Here is a 15,279-nt window from a genome sequence, read left to right on the forward strand (position 1 = left end):
CTTCCCCAGCAATCCCCCCGAGGAGCATGGCAGGGCATGTGCTGGTCAGGAATGCCTGGCTCCTGTGCCCTTGCCCGGCCTGCTTTCTTGCAAGCTTGCCCAGGGCCCAGCGCTGCTGGAGGCTACAGCGCTTTACCAGCAAGGTCTGCCTTCTTCCAGCCCCAGGGTGTGGGAGCTGTACACAGTGGGAACTTCCTTTCCTTCTCGTTGGAGCATTTCAGCCGTTTGCTACCTCAATTCCTCCTGTGTTGGATCGAAGCTGGGGGCAGAACAAGCCTGATTCTTCCTGCCTACCTGCCCGTCTGTTTCCCCCCCACCCCCCAGATGGATGGACAGTTTGCCGGCTGTTAATAGGTGTGGGAGGCTTCTCCCTCTACCCCGGGCTGGGCTCATCCCTCCCCACTGCAACTAGCTGTTGGCCCCCACCCCAACTGAGAGGGCACAGGATGGTGACCAGGAAGGGCTCTGGATGCCTGTGCCTACGGGGGCGTTGCCGCATCCCACCTACCGTGTCCAACCCCCCTTGCCCTTACACATCTGCCACCCTGTGGTAGGGATAGCACCCTAGGGCTGCTGCCAGTAGCTCTCAGGAGCCCACCACCCCTTGCCCTACAGCACACCCATCCCTTCAGGATCAGTAAGAGAAAAGTACTGGAGCCCCTGGGTAGGGACAGAAAGGAGAGAACAATCATAAAGGAATACTTAAAATGTGAACGCTTGTAAATAGTCTAGTCTGTGACATTGGGGCAGAGTGTGATTTCTACAGAGAAATGACTTTTAAAAAGAATTCCTTACCGTGCAAGCTCTGTGTTTTAAGCGTGTGAGAAATGGCTTGGGGAAGGGTAGCCCTCGATCGAGGAAGGCTGTTGTGTTATTTTTTCAATAAAATTACTTGTAGACCCTGGCCATGTAGCTCTCAGTATATGTTTTTCTTTTGCTTGCGAGCACACTTGCGGCAGGATTTCTAAATGGGTAATAACTCATGTCTTTTGAGGGCACTGTCTGATTTTGCATCACTGTCACGCAACCTCTGCACACGTCTTCCAGTTCGGAGTGGAGGGCCTAACTTGTCCACGTGACCTACGCGAGGGGCTGCTATCCCTTTATGGGAGGAAGACAAGGTCCGAAGTTTGTTTCCTAAAGAGCTGCTAACTGAAGACACTTTACCCGAAGGAACACCTACAACCGTTTTGCTAGTGCCACTTGGCTGTGGTAATCGTGAAGATCCTGATGAGGCGGTTAGAGAACTGGACTTTTTAAGTGCAGGTGCCTTACACTGTGTCCGAGAAGTCGAGTTTCCCTTGGTATCAATAGAAAATTTGCCTGTATTACTAATATGCACTGCCTGTTCTTTACAGAAATTTATATGTCTATCAGCTGCATTTTCATGAAATCTCCTCTGGCAATATGGACACTGAATGTAATCAGGATCATAAAAAGGTGGAGGAGGGGAGGAAGTTTGCCACCCTCTTTAAGGGCCTGACCGAGGCCTTTAGCTGCTCTTATGGTGGCAATGAACTCTTCATGCTTTCTTCTCCAATTAGATGGCTCCTTTGGTGGTTCAGGCCTGGGTTTAAGAGGCTTTACTGTTGGAATATCCGTTCATTCAGCTCTTTGTCTGCTTGAATCAAAAGTCTTCCGTTTTTTAGTGGCAGTTTTCTGGCAAATAGGTCCATGTTTTTTTTAATGCCACTGGAAAGGATGCCCTTCCACAAATCTTGCAAGGTAACAGTTCTCCAACTTGGACACTTCCATTCCAGTGACTCCATAGCGCCACCGCCTCGGGCTCCGCCAGACTCCTCTGGTAGCACCCAGCGCCGCCACCCAGCTCCGGCCGTAGCCTCCTTTATTTATTTATAATGTATTTATTGAGTCTCTACTGTGTAACGTGAGCTCTGATCTCAAAGCGCTTATGAGAGAGCTGGAGAAAACACAACAAGCATAGATGAAACATTTGGAGAGTAAGTGGTGGTATATAAAGAGATAAATTGAATATAATCAAGTGATAGCCTGCATAGGGCCCTGAGCAACACAATTAAATTCAAGCCATAATCCATGCTGATTTTAAAAGTTTCCTACAATTTCTCACTTTCCACTGTAACTAATGTCTGGAGTTCAGTAATGTAATTTATCAATGACTATATATCCATCCTCAAAGAGAACTCTGTTGTTCTTGAAACGCGTATATGTGTATATGGATGCATACTTCAAAATACCTGTTTGGTTTTGGGGGAGGGAGGGTGGATTTGACTGCATCTAGTGAGTGACTCTTCAAATTTAATACCTCTGGGAAAATATGCCACAGGATCATAACATCTAGAGACAGAAGCCTGAGAAGTCAACGAGGTCAGTCCCTTGCCACCAGGTAGGATGGAACTTCTGACCGATTACCTAGCCACAAAGTTACGGTATACATAACCATATATCTTTTACATCTTTTCTTCCTGCATATATTGAATCAAAGAACAACCAGGCATCTGGTAGGGGAGCGTTATAAAGCCATATGTGATGCTCACTAATACAAAATGCCTGGAAGGAAACTAAGTTAATACATATGGCATGAAATTTACAAATGAAGGCTCGTCCATCATCAAAGACCCAGAATGCGCACTGCCACAACATAACAAAGAACTTATGAGGAATATCTGTTTTCTTTTGTGCATCATCCCCCTCAACACAAGCAACTAAAAGAAAGACATGTGTGCATTTCCTGGACTTGATCTGGGGCATGCAACACATTTTACGAACGGATTAAAGGGCCCGAGGTCTTTTACACAAGACTATTATGCCAATTCCATGTCAGAGACAACTTATATTGTGAAGTCTTCAAAAGAAAACTACGTATGCATTATGCCAAAGCCATAAATATTATTGGAGATTCTTAAAAAGAAAGTTACATGTAAGGGACAAAATAGAAGACAGCTCTGGAATGGAATCTTGTGGCTCTACTCCAAACGCTGTATGGTTTCCTTTTCCAGGAGAGAGAACGTGCAGCTCATCCTCCATCACCCCATATATCTGATTCGAGGAGATACTGACAAGAGGGTTTTTACAAGAATTCTATGATTCACAAAGTCAACGAGGAAACAGAATCCTCTCATGTCTTTGACGTTGGCAGTACCTTCTTAGGATCTCAAAAAGAAAGTTTCTTTCCCTTCCAATTTTGACCTTTTCTATTTGGCAGATGTTAATTTTTTTTTTTTTTTTTCTGCCTGTGTTTCTAATGGAGCTTGAAATTTACACGGCTTTTTGTTTACCTCCTAATTTGTGTGCCGCCACCATCAATGTTATCAGCATAGTTCTGGGAATAGGGTTTATTTACTGCTTCTGTTGAGCCAGCAAATGGAGAAATGCAGAAAGGACTGTTCTGCTCATCCCATTTCAGTGTAGAGTCTCCTTCCATTCACAGAAACAGCCTTTACTGAGCAGCCAATAACCTTCCTGGGTGCAAAAGTCAACAACCATCTTCAGTGCTTGTTCTTGATGACATTTCCGAGCTGTTTTAGACACAGTCGAGTATATCCTGACCACCCTGACCCCCCTCCTTGTTAACAGGTAACCCAGAAACTGAACTTTGTACCCATTAAACAAGAACTCTCCATTGTCCTCCAACTCCCAGCTCCAGATAACATGTACTTTTTGTCACCGTGAATTTGCCTATTCTAGGTACCTCATATAAATGGAATAAAACAGTATTTGTTCGTTTGTGTATGGCTTATGTCACTTGGTATAATGTTTTCAAGGTTCATCCAGGTTGTAGCATGTATCAGAAATTCATCCCTTTTTATGACTAAATAATATCCAGTTTTATGTATATACCACATTCTGTTTACCCATTCACCTGTTGTGGCACATTTAGGTTGTTTCCACTTCTTGGCAATTGTGAACAACGCTGTTGTGAACACTGATGTACTAAGATCTGTTTCAGTTCCTGCTTTCAACAGAAGGACACTTTTGTTTTGCAAAATTTTCATCCAGAAAAAATGTCTAGCCAGGTATCAATTATTAGTCATTTATCCTGGTCCACAACTTGGACTTGGTGCTGCTCTAGTCACCTGTTTGCTTTCAGATCCATACTTTCCTCTTCTTTGCCTACTCTGTTTGCATGAAACTACATTTCCCAGACGTCCCTGCCCTCTGGCTTCCAGGCAGTTCTAGCCAGTGTAAGGCACTAGAAAGAGACTGAGGGGCAGAAGAAGGGAAAGGCCAGCATATTTCTTCCTGGATCACTTTGCTACTGGTGGCATCTAGGGCAGGGACTGCATCTCCTGGCTCTAGCTCCCACTGGAATGGCCGACTGGGGTTCCAAGTTCTGCCAACCAACCCTGACTTCTAAACTCTGTCTCTTCATTTATCCCTCCAGCCCCAGGGAAGGTAGAAGCTTCCCACTGCTGTTAACCTCTGGGTTGTCTCATTTTTGCACTTGTGCTGCAAATTGTCTTAAGTTTTCTCTTTGAAATATACCAGGAACGGTTTCTGGGTTTCTGTACGGAACCTGAATGATAACCATTCCATTGGGAAAAGAAGGTCCAAAGTTTCTCAGGATGCAGAACCGATGGCAGTGACTCTTAGCTGTCCTCAATGTATCATCCATTTGGTAGTATATTGTTTCCAAGCTAGACCTGTAGTTTGGTGCGGCCATGTGCATGAGTTCTGGCCAAACTGATGTAATCAGATGTGTTGTGTGGCAGATTCTAAACCTTCTTTAGAAGTCACTGCTCCATACTCTTTGTACCTTCTTCCCCCTTTCCTGCGGTTTGGAACATGGATGTGACAACTGGCATTCCATCCTGGAACGTGAGGACGTGGGCCACATTTGGGGGAGAGCAGGACCAAAAGCCGCAGAAGGCTGAGTCCTCAAGAACTTTGTGGAGAAAAACTGCCATCCCAGGCCTGCTCTGCCCGTCTCCAGTTTTACATGAGAAGCAAATAAAATTCTCTCTTGTCTAAGCTCCTGCTCTTTCCAATCTATCCCAGCCAATCTGAGATCTAACCAATTCAAGACCCAAGCCATGAGCTCAGTGTCTGTCCCGGACTGCTGATTAATTTCCTTATACTTTTCCTTAACAAACTAAAGCAAGGTCCTAGATCCTCTGGTCTTATTCTGAGTTTTGGCCTCTTCCTGTTTATACTCAGAATTGACCTGTTCTCAACCACAAAGTTTTTTATTCCCTTTAACAGCTTCTGCTCTGCTTATTAAATTTTCTCTGAAAGGTAGGGGTCAGAGACAGCTACTAACCAAGCCCACATCCAACCTAGAAAATGATTAGAGTCTGGATGTTCGAGAATTTTTAATTAAAAACCTGGGAACATTGTTCCTTGGGTATTAATAAAGCAGCAAAATGGAGAATCAGCATGGCCTACCACTGCCAGACAGACCGTAGTGTCCTGGTCTCAGAGCCCTCTTCCCAGAGCTGATGGGCTGGAACTATACCTGACGGCTGCCAGGTACAGATAAATCTCACCTCTACTTCACCCAAGTGGGCGTCAGTTAGAAATATGGACTTCTAGGACGGTGGTTCCCAAACTTCATCGTGCATGAAAATCACTTGGGGAAACTTATCCGAAATGAAGATTCCGATCCTTCTGCTCATGATTCAGTTGGACTGGGGTGGGGGCCATGAACCTGCGTGATGAAAAGGACCCCAGGTGTCTCTAAAGCACATGGTCTAGGGACCACACTAGGAGAGACCATGCTCCTGGGAAATACATGAAGACTATAAAACAGCCGCAAGTGCAGAGAACTGTCATCAGCTGGGGGTGGGGCTGGAGCACATTCAATGATGCCTACCACGTTCCAGGAGCTCTGCCAGGCATTTTCGAGACATCGTCTAGTCTATGCTCCGATAACCTGCATAACTATCATTATGACACTTGTTTTGCAGTGAGCAACCCGAGGTGCAGAGAAATTAAGCAACTTGCCTAAAGTTAAACAGTGGATTCAAAGCTGGGTGTGCGTGTGTGGGTTGGATCTAGTCTACTGATTCCTCTAGGTTTGCTCTGCACCCTTCCCCATCATGCTCCGTACTCCTAGACACTGACCTGCACGGACGGCATCACAGGGCCCTCTGCCCTCTGGCTTCCAGTTGGGTTGGGTCCTGCCAATGGGAAGTGCTGGGAGAAGACTAGGGGGAGGGAGGAGAGGAGTTCAGGGTATTGATTCCCCAGCTGCCCTCACTGCGGGTCTTCAGGGTTGCATCCTTTGACCAAGGGCCACAGCTCTTGTCAGTGGCTCTTGCCACATGACTGTCCCCTTCTGAGTTCCTGTAACTATTCCATCTTCTTGCCTCTTCCAGCCTAAGGCTGATAACTGGTACCCTTCCTCTCTTTCTGTCTAATTAGGATGAGTGAGTTTGTTGAGGGCAGGGTCTGTATCTTTTTATCTTTGTACCCCCTGTGTCTAGAATAGTGCCTGTTTACATAGTAGAAAAATTTTACTGCATGTTGACATGAATAAGCACTTTACTAGTCCAACAATGTGCTAAATATTCTCTAACTATTAACTCATTTAATTCTTGTTATTTATTTATTTTAATTTTTGAGAACCAATGTTCTTTTAAAAAAGAAAGCTACTGGATGTTTGTCCCAGAAAAATGAAAACGTTTATTCGTGCAGAAGTCTGTACACTAATGTTCATAGCAGCTTTATCAATATCTGCAATAGCCCAAGACTGGAAACAAGCCACATATCCTTCATTGACTATAAAGTTAAACGAATTGTGGGACATCCACCCAACTCACACATGCTTTAATAAATCCTCACTTTTTTTTTTTTTTTTTTTTTTTTGCGGTACGCAGGCCTCTCACTGTTGTGGCCTCTCCCACTGCGGAGCACAGGCTCTGGACGCGCAGGCTCAGCGGCCATGGCTCATGGGCCCAGCCGCTCCGCGGCATGTGGGATCTTCCCGGACCGGGGCACGCACCCGTGTCCCCTGCATTGGCAGGCGGACTCTCAACCACTGCGCCACCAGGGAAACCCCTTCCTTTCTTTATATGTATACATACACACACATATGTGTGTAGTGTATTCATTCATATAGTAGTAAAAATTAAGCCACATTCCAAACCAAGAATACTAAATTAGTGTCAGGAGTGAAACTCTTTATGAATTTGAGCATTTGTTCTTTCCATCAAATCATATACACCAGGGGTAAATATTTCAGACTTAGCAAAAAAATGCAATAGATGAGGTTGCTAGAGATGTTCCTTAAAAAGGTAAGTTGATCTTTCTACTTCACCTCTACCCCCAGCCACTGCCTTCGGCCTGGAGGAGCCATGCTGCTCTTTGAAATCACTTATTATCCATCTTGTCTGCTATCCCAAATAGTTCTAATATAACATCATTTCTATTAAAAAAAGAGAATAAATTCATTAATTTCTTGATAAACATAAGGCACTTTCCAGGTGCCAACAGAGTCTCTGCAGGTCAGTACCTGAAGAAAAGGAGGAGAGAAGGGCTGGTCTCACATTTCCATCTTGGAGGAATTCCATAACCACCACCTCAGCTGCTGTTTTGTGCTTGGCCACGTGGAGAAATATAAGTGGTGTCAAGCCAGAATACCCTCTCTCAACTTGTAAATTAGCAGATTACCAGCAGATCATCTAATTTTCCTCCCTGCTGCTCTCTCACCCGCATGCCAGTAGTGTTTTGAACTAATATGTCAATACAGGGGTGTAAAGTGATTTATGTTCTACATAAATTTCTAGTTGGGGGTATAGATGTTTATGACAGAAAATATCTCCCTTAAATCCACAGCAGACATGCAACAGGAAGGAAATCTCTTAAATTCCTCCATTAATGGTTTTGTACCGGTGGCTCTTGATAAAGGGCCAATTACAGTTTTGAGATCTGTGTGATAATAATTGGTTGCAAATTTTAACTTCTTTCTGTGGTTGTGTCCTACCAATTTGGTTCAGTCAAATCAAGAAAACTTAAGATTCCTTAGTAGTAATATGGGAATATTATTACTTCATTTAATACCAAGCTAAGGTAACTAAGTTTCCCTGCACTAATTCTGTGTCCATCTGTGAATCCAGTTAAGGAAGAGCAGGAGTTTTGACATTAGCACAGCCTTTGAACCGAGCTCTGATTCTCACTGGGTGTGTCACCTCGGGAATTTGGATAAATGTTTTTAAATAGTTATTTTGCAATGAACCTCAGTGTACGTTAAATGTCATCAGAAGGTTAGGAAAAGTCCTTCCAGAAGTCTCCCATTGGAGATGATGGCGCAAAAGCAAACGTGCATGGCCCAGCTATGGGAGAGGGTCTGAGCAAGGGAAAATTGCTGCAGCCCCAAATGAACAGCCACTGCTCTTGGGGCTGGAAGACATCTCCAGGTGAGTCAACATCCCCTGAGAGCTATTATTATCAGGGTTCACCCTGAGAGCTGCGGTCCCAACATCAGAATCAAGAGATCTAACTTCTTAGAGATTTCCGGTAACATCTCCTTTTTGGTGTGAGTTACTCTCAAAATGCTGGGGCAGGTGTGGGAGAGAGTCAAATTTCAAAAATTAAATGAAGGCACTGGCATTGCCAACTTACCTTTCTACCTAAGGATGTAAAAACAAGCAAGCAAAAATTCCAGATCTAGTTAACATGGTCTGAGAATGAAGTTTTCTGTGAGGATGACAGACACCACATCCCAAAGGGAGATGCCACGAGCCTCGCACATGCAACACAAGTTTTGCAAAAGAGGTGCAAAGCCAGTTTCATTATCTTAACCCCTCAGTCATACCAAGAGCACATAAAGGTTGGGAGCATATGCCTAAAGATTTCTTTAAAACAAAATATCAAGTGTTGGTGAGGATATGGAACAACCAGAACTCTTATAGACTCCTGGAAGGAGGGTTTATTATTAAAACCTCTTTGAGACACTGGAAGAATCTACTAAGGCTGAACATATATGTACAGACTGAATTGTACTCCCCACCCCTAAATTCATACGCTGAAGTCCTAACCCTTAGTACGTCGGAATGTGACCATATTTGGAGATGGGATCTTAAAGAGGTAATTCAGTTAAAATGAGGTCATTAGGGTGGGCCCTAATCTATTATGACTGGTATCCTTATAAGGAGAGAAAATTTGGACAGCGACATACAAAAGGAAGCCCGTGAGAGAATACAGGGAAAAGACAGACATCTGCAAGCCATGAAGGAGGTCTCAGAAGAAACCAACACTACTGACACCTTGATCTCAGACTTCTAGCTTCAGAACTGTGAGAAAATAAGTGCTGTTGTTTAAGCCAGCCAGTATTTGGTACCTTGTTATGGTAGCCCTAGCAAACTAATACAGTCTACCCTACCCTACTCAGCAAATCCACTCCTAATACGTACCAATGGAAATGTATAGTTTTGTTCACCCGAATATGTCTGATATAATCTAGAACAGAACTTTTTACAGAGTAGCTGCAAACTGGAAACTACCCAAATACTCATGAACTGCAGAATGCAGAAATAAATTGTGATATGTTCACATGTTGACCAATTGAGAGAAATGAGAATAAACCATCTAAAACTGCAGACAACAATATGGATGAATCATCCACACGTATAATGTTGAATGAAGGAGTCACACACACAGAGTACATAATGAATGATTCTATTTATATGATGAACAAAAACAGATGACGCTATTCTTTACCATTAGAATTGAGAATTGTGTTACCCCTTGGACGGGGGTAGCCACTGGAAGGGAGCATAGGGAAGGCTTCTGGCAATACAAGTCATGTTTTATTTCTTGATCTGGGTATTAGTTTCATGGGTGTGTTCAATTTTTGAAAATTCAGTGAGCTGTACACAGTTTATGTATATGGTCTTTTCTATATGTATACTTCAATCAAAAAGTTTTAGAAGGAGTTTTTCTATAAAAAAAAGATGGGCACGAGTCCCTGACATTCTAATTTGCCTCTCTTTGCTTGGGGGGAGAGAAAGGAGGGGCTGCTTTCTGATTCCAAGTCTAGAGAGGAGGCTTCAAGGAACTTTCAAACAACTTGACATATGTCTCTAGGAGCTTGCGGGACAAAGTGAGATAGGTAAAGAGTCAGAACCTTCGGCGTGCTAACTGCTCTGCTGGCAGACTAAACAAAAGACTTTAATGTTAGAGACAGTCTGCCCTCATTTGCCTGTGCAAGGACTGTATCAGCATTTCCCCTGGATCAGATCTGGGCCATCCTGAGCGAGAGAGCTGGTGTGGAGGAGCTAAGATCTCCTCCAAGAGGACACTTAAAAAGGGAAAACACAACTCAAGCCAAGAAGCTGATGTGCTGCTGAACTACTGTGGCGTGAAGAAACATAAACTCATCGAAGGACACAGATGCATTTGCTCTCATCAAAAGGAATGCAGATGAGTCACTTCCATCAGCGGGGGTGGTAGGGCGGTGTCCTCAGAAGAACCATCAAAGGGTAAACACTTGTCAACCCTCAAGAGCAAGGGTCGGCTTATGACAGTATTTGTCACGTAAGAACTTTCTCGACCACCATGCCTTCCTCATCCTGTTCTCATTGGAAAAAAGGTTAGAAACCCCTAGCCAGCAAGGGAAGAAGTTGTATGTGACACTGGGCAGAGGAATGTGGCCTATTTCTTCAACACGTTCCATACTGGGAAAGAGAGGAGAACCATTAAAACTGGAATTTTAAGTCATAACTCAGCTATCAGACTCCGGGCCCGGGAAAGATAGTTAAAAGTCACAGAGCAAATCCTGAAAGTTCTCATCACAAGAGAAAAAAATTGTAACTATGTGTGGTGATAGATGTTAACCAGACTTTGGTGATCATTTCACAATAGAGACATGTATTTATTCATGTTGTATACCTGAAATTAATGTAATCTTATATGTCAATTATATCTCCATAAAATAAAAACCACAGCATAATTTTCAAGGGGGTCATAAATTAATATACTCATAAAACTTATACCTAGAACATTTATTTATGTCCCAGTAGTACACATCATCCTTGGGCTATATCAACCTGACTTCCTCAATAATGGACCAATAGGAACTATTGGTTCAGTAGAAGTAGGAGTGAGTGAGGGGAAACAATTGAGGGAAACTCTAAGGGTTTTAGTTTGGGTGATCAGAAGGGACTGATGTCCATAAACAAAATGCAGATGCAGGAGAAAAAAGCAGGTTTGGTGGTGGAGGCAATAGAGGAGTTCATGTTTGATGTGCTGAGTTTGAGGTACCTCTGGGATATGGTGGTGAAACTTATCTTTGGACAGCTGGGAACTCAGAAATGAAGCTTAAAAGAAGCGGCTGGACTTGGAATCATCAGGGCCAGTTGATGTCTTAGGAGTAGATGTGGTTTCCCAAGAAGAACATTAGGAACATTATTTTCTGAGGAGCGATTAGCAGAGTAGTCAGTAAAGGCACTTGCAAAGTAGGCAAGGAAAAGAAAAGGGTGATTTTCCTGAAGCTGAAGCAAGAGAGTGTCCCCTGAAGAAAACTGAGATCAACAGTGGCAAAATTCTACAGATTTCAGGGAAAAGAGATACTGAAAAGTATCTGTTAAACCTCAGAGGACTCCAGTGATCTTAGAGTTACCATCTTGTGAAAAGAAGTTGGGTGCGAAAGCCAGGAAACAGTGGAACAAATGAGACGTGAGAAAGTACAATCCGTGTGGACTGTTCTAGAAATCTAGTTACATAGGGAAGTAGGCAAAAGTTTAAACACAGAAAGGGTCAGGGGAAGGGGTCCTTCCCTTTTTTGTGCCAAAGTCTCCTTCGGCAGTCTGGTGAAGCCTATGGTCCTTCTCAAGAATGTTTTTAAATGCAAAAGGGAAAATATGTAAGATTACAAAATAATCAAGTTATATTAAAAAACACATACCAAAAGTTCTTAAAATTTCATGATAGAAGTATACAGGTGTTTCTTTATCGATGCATTAAACGATAGGATTTACTGGCAAGAATATTAACTATCATAATTTGAAAGTGGTGATGAGTGCAAATGATATTTCAAGGTATCTTCAACAAACTGTTATGTGATTAAAAATTACCTGTGATTCTAGTGACAAAGTCACAAGAACTGCTAAGAGTAGTGAGCTTTTGTACTTACAGTCATAGTAGAAAGAAATGTTACATTTCAGTAAAAATAAAATTAAGTGTAATTCGTATATTGAATTCAGCATAAAATTAAGTGTAATTTTGATTGAAATATATTTCATATATAATATTTATTCCACATAAAAATAATATATATTATATATCTCCAACTTCATCAGCACCGCTGAATTCTAGCCAAGGTTCCCTTGGAGGAGGGAGGGATCCAGAGACCTCAGGTTAAGAGCTTTTTACTAAGGGAAGAGAGGTATTTTTGTTTTAAAGGAGAAAAATGTTGTTTATGATAGAGTGGAAGGTTTTAAGTCTTGCTCTGGTGGTATGGCAGGATAATGCAGTGAAGTAGGGACAGGCTCTGGAACTATACTCCTTGAGTTTAAATCCTGGCCCCCTGTTTATTAGCTGTGTGCCATTAGGCTAGTTATTTAACCATTTAACTTCTTTATACCTCAGTTTCCTTATCTGTAAAATGGGGATGATGAATAGTAACCCACCTCACAGGTTGTTGTGAGAGTTACGTAAGAACACTTTGGCCAGTATTACCTTGACCACCTTCCACTCACTCAGTATCCCTTGGCAAAAGAGACACCTTCAGTTCTCTGAACGTGTAACATTCTTCCTTGCTCAGAACCACTGCATATACTGGTCTTCTGTCTGGAAGGCTCTCCCCACTGTTCTCAGCATGACTGACTCCTTATCCTTTGGGATTCAGTTTGAATGTTACCTCCTTAGACATGCTTTTCCAGAAACCATCTCTGAAATAGAACTCCCACCATTTCTCTGTCTCTCAGCATCCTTTGTCCCAATTTGTAACCGTTTTGGTTAGCTGTTGTCTATAATGAGCTCCATAATGGCTGGAGTGGTGTCTCTCTTGATCCTCTCTCTAGCCCCTGTCCCTACCACATAATAAGCTCTCCATAAATACTCATTAAATGAGCCATCAGACAGGGAGCAACTGAAGATACAAAGGAGATCCCCAGCTATATTCATGCTTGTGGACTGTGCTTCAGTTTTCGATGTGGGCATGTATTATTTTTAGTCTGTTCTCAGTCTTGTCCTGGAGCTGGTGGATAGCCAGACATATTGCTTGCATTAAAGTGTTTATAAGGCAGTATTTAGTCTTTCTTCCAACACTAGGAAGATCCCATCTCTGGTCAAGGCTGAACCAAATTAAACAAGAGAAGAATACCAAATTCTGCGCTGTGCTATGACATTCCATGTTCACAAAGTTGGTGCACAGGACAGCCATGAGCAATTCTTTCACCGAGCCGGTCTTTTGCTGTCACTCTAATTTTAGGCAATGTGAAGTGATGAAAGACATATTGATCTAGCATTGAGGAGCCAGATTGCTAGTTCTGTTAGTTCATGCTTAACTGGGTGATTTTAAGCCCATCAACCTCTTTGGCCCTTCGTTTCTTCATCTAACAAATGGCAATTTAAAAATATCTGCTGTGGCACAGACTGTTAGCTATGCCCCCAAATCCATTCTTCCCTTTACTCTGAGTACAAGACTAGATGACAATTCCAAACTACCCTTGAGGTTGGTGTGGTTATGTGATTAAGCTCTTGCCAACAGAATGTAAGCACAAGTGATATTTGTCATCTCTGTTTCTTGCTCAAGGCCCTTTACTTCCAGGTGGGAATGGAAAGGACTGGAGTGGTATCAAAAATGGTATCTTAAAGACAGCAGAACTGCTGCCAGCCTGGGCGCCTAAATGACTGTGTGGAACAGAAACACCTCCTGACTTGCAATCTTCAGCTAGGACTGTTAAGTAAGAGAGAACTAAGCCACTAACTCTTTGGAATATATTTGTTACAGCAACTAGTGTTTCTCTAACACACATGTCCTACCTACTTTATAGAACTGTGAAAGATAGTACTTCTCACGTATAAGGAAGAGTTTAGGGAGGTAGAAAGTTCTATAAAAATCTGTTGTCATCAATATTTTCTTCCAGCTTTTTTGAAATACAGATGACACATAGCATTGTGTAAGTTCAAGGTATATGATGTGATGATTTGATACATGTATATACTGCAAATCATTTTACTAATACAGAGAAAACAAGTGCATATTAGAGTGCCTGACCTATAGTAGATATTTAATGTTTACCTGTTGAACAAGTAAACGAACATCTTGCTGATGAAAAGCCTGAGATTAAAAAAAAAGTCTATACAACACAAAAGCATGGGAAAGATATTTGTTTGCTCAGGGAAAACTTTTAATTGATTCACTTGAGCTCACACAAATAAAGCAAAAACCTTCTGGATATGTACTTTTTTCAAGAAGATTGCTTTTCTTTTTAATACTTGTTCCATCAAAAATAATTATAAGATATTAAAGGACATTTTGCAACAAGGAAAATATACCCTTATTCACACCACCGAAACACACGCTTTCATTTTTATCCATTGGCTTAGAACTTTTATCTACATGCATGTCAATTTTTCATAGTTGTAAATCTGTTTCTTCTTATTATTTTTAAAATAAATTTTAATTTGTACTTGGTAAGGAAAGCACGGGTTTGGTAATTCTCCAGAAGTGATTCCAACAAAGAACCACCTAATATTTCTAACAGTTCCAATTTAATTTTGCCAAGGGGTTCCATTATTATTAAAAAGCATAACAGGGAGAGGAGGTGATTTTCGTAAGAAAGTACACAGAGGTGTTAATTCTCACTACAATTAGGGTGATAAGGTTACAAATGTCACAATCTTTCTACTTCCTTTTAAAAGCTTATCTTGTGGGTCTTACAAAAATTAAATGAAGGGCAAATGAGTATATATGGATCTTATTTAAGGATAAAAATGAATTCAGTGATTAATTCCACAAATGTTTCTTGAGCGCCCACTATGTGTCAGGGAGAATGTGGACCATACTGACACAGTCTCTACCATTGAAAAGGTTAAAGTATGGATGAAAGACAAGAAGACACATTTCGGTGAGCTCAGAGGAAGGGTGAGGCCATTTTCTGGAGGAAATGAGACCTGATGTTTGGCTGGAAGCTTGGCAGGCAAATGGGTAGAAGGAGGTCGAGGTTTGCTGGACACATGGACCATAATGAATGATGCTCACGAGACTGTAGGTTACTCTACCGTACTGGACATTAATAGAGCACACTGAGGGTGAATGGATGAGAAGGGAGAAGTAAGCAGAGGTCAGATCATGAAGAGGACAAAAGCTTCGTCATAGCAGTGATGGTGTTTGTTCATCACTGCCTAGGGCAG

The 15,279-nt window shown here is 42.2% G+C and overlaps 1 protein-coding gene and 1 pseudogene across 1 annotated transcript in view; both read right to left on the bottom strand.

The window, feature by feature from the left end:
- The window catches only part of SAMD12 (sterile alpha motif domain containing 12), a 412,259-nt gene that overhangs the window by 109,506 nt on the left and 287,474 nt on the right, over nucleotides 1–15,279 (bottom strand). The window lies entirely within an intron of this gene.
- LOC132413393 (zinc finger C2HC domain-containing protein 1A-like) lies at nucleotides 804–5,828 on the bottom strand (annotated as a pseudogene).

The sequence above is a fragment of the Delphinus delphis genome, chromosome 17 (genome assembly GCF_949987515.2).
Source record: "Delphinus delphis chromosome 17, mDelDel1.2, whole genome shotgun sequence".
Classification (NCBI taxonomy): Eukaryota; Metazoa; Chordata; class Mammalia; order Artiodactyla; family Delphinidae; genus Delphinus; species Delphinus delphis.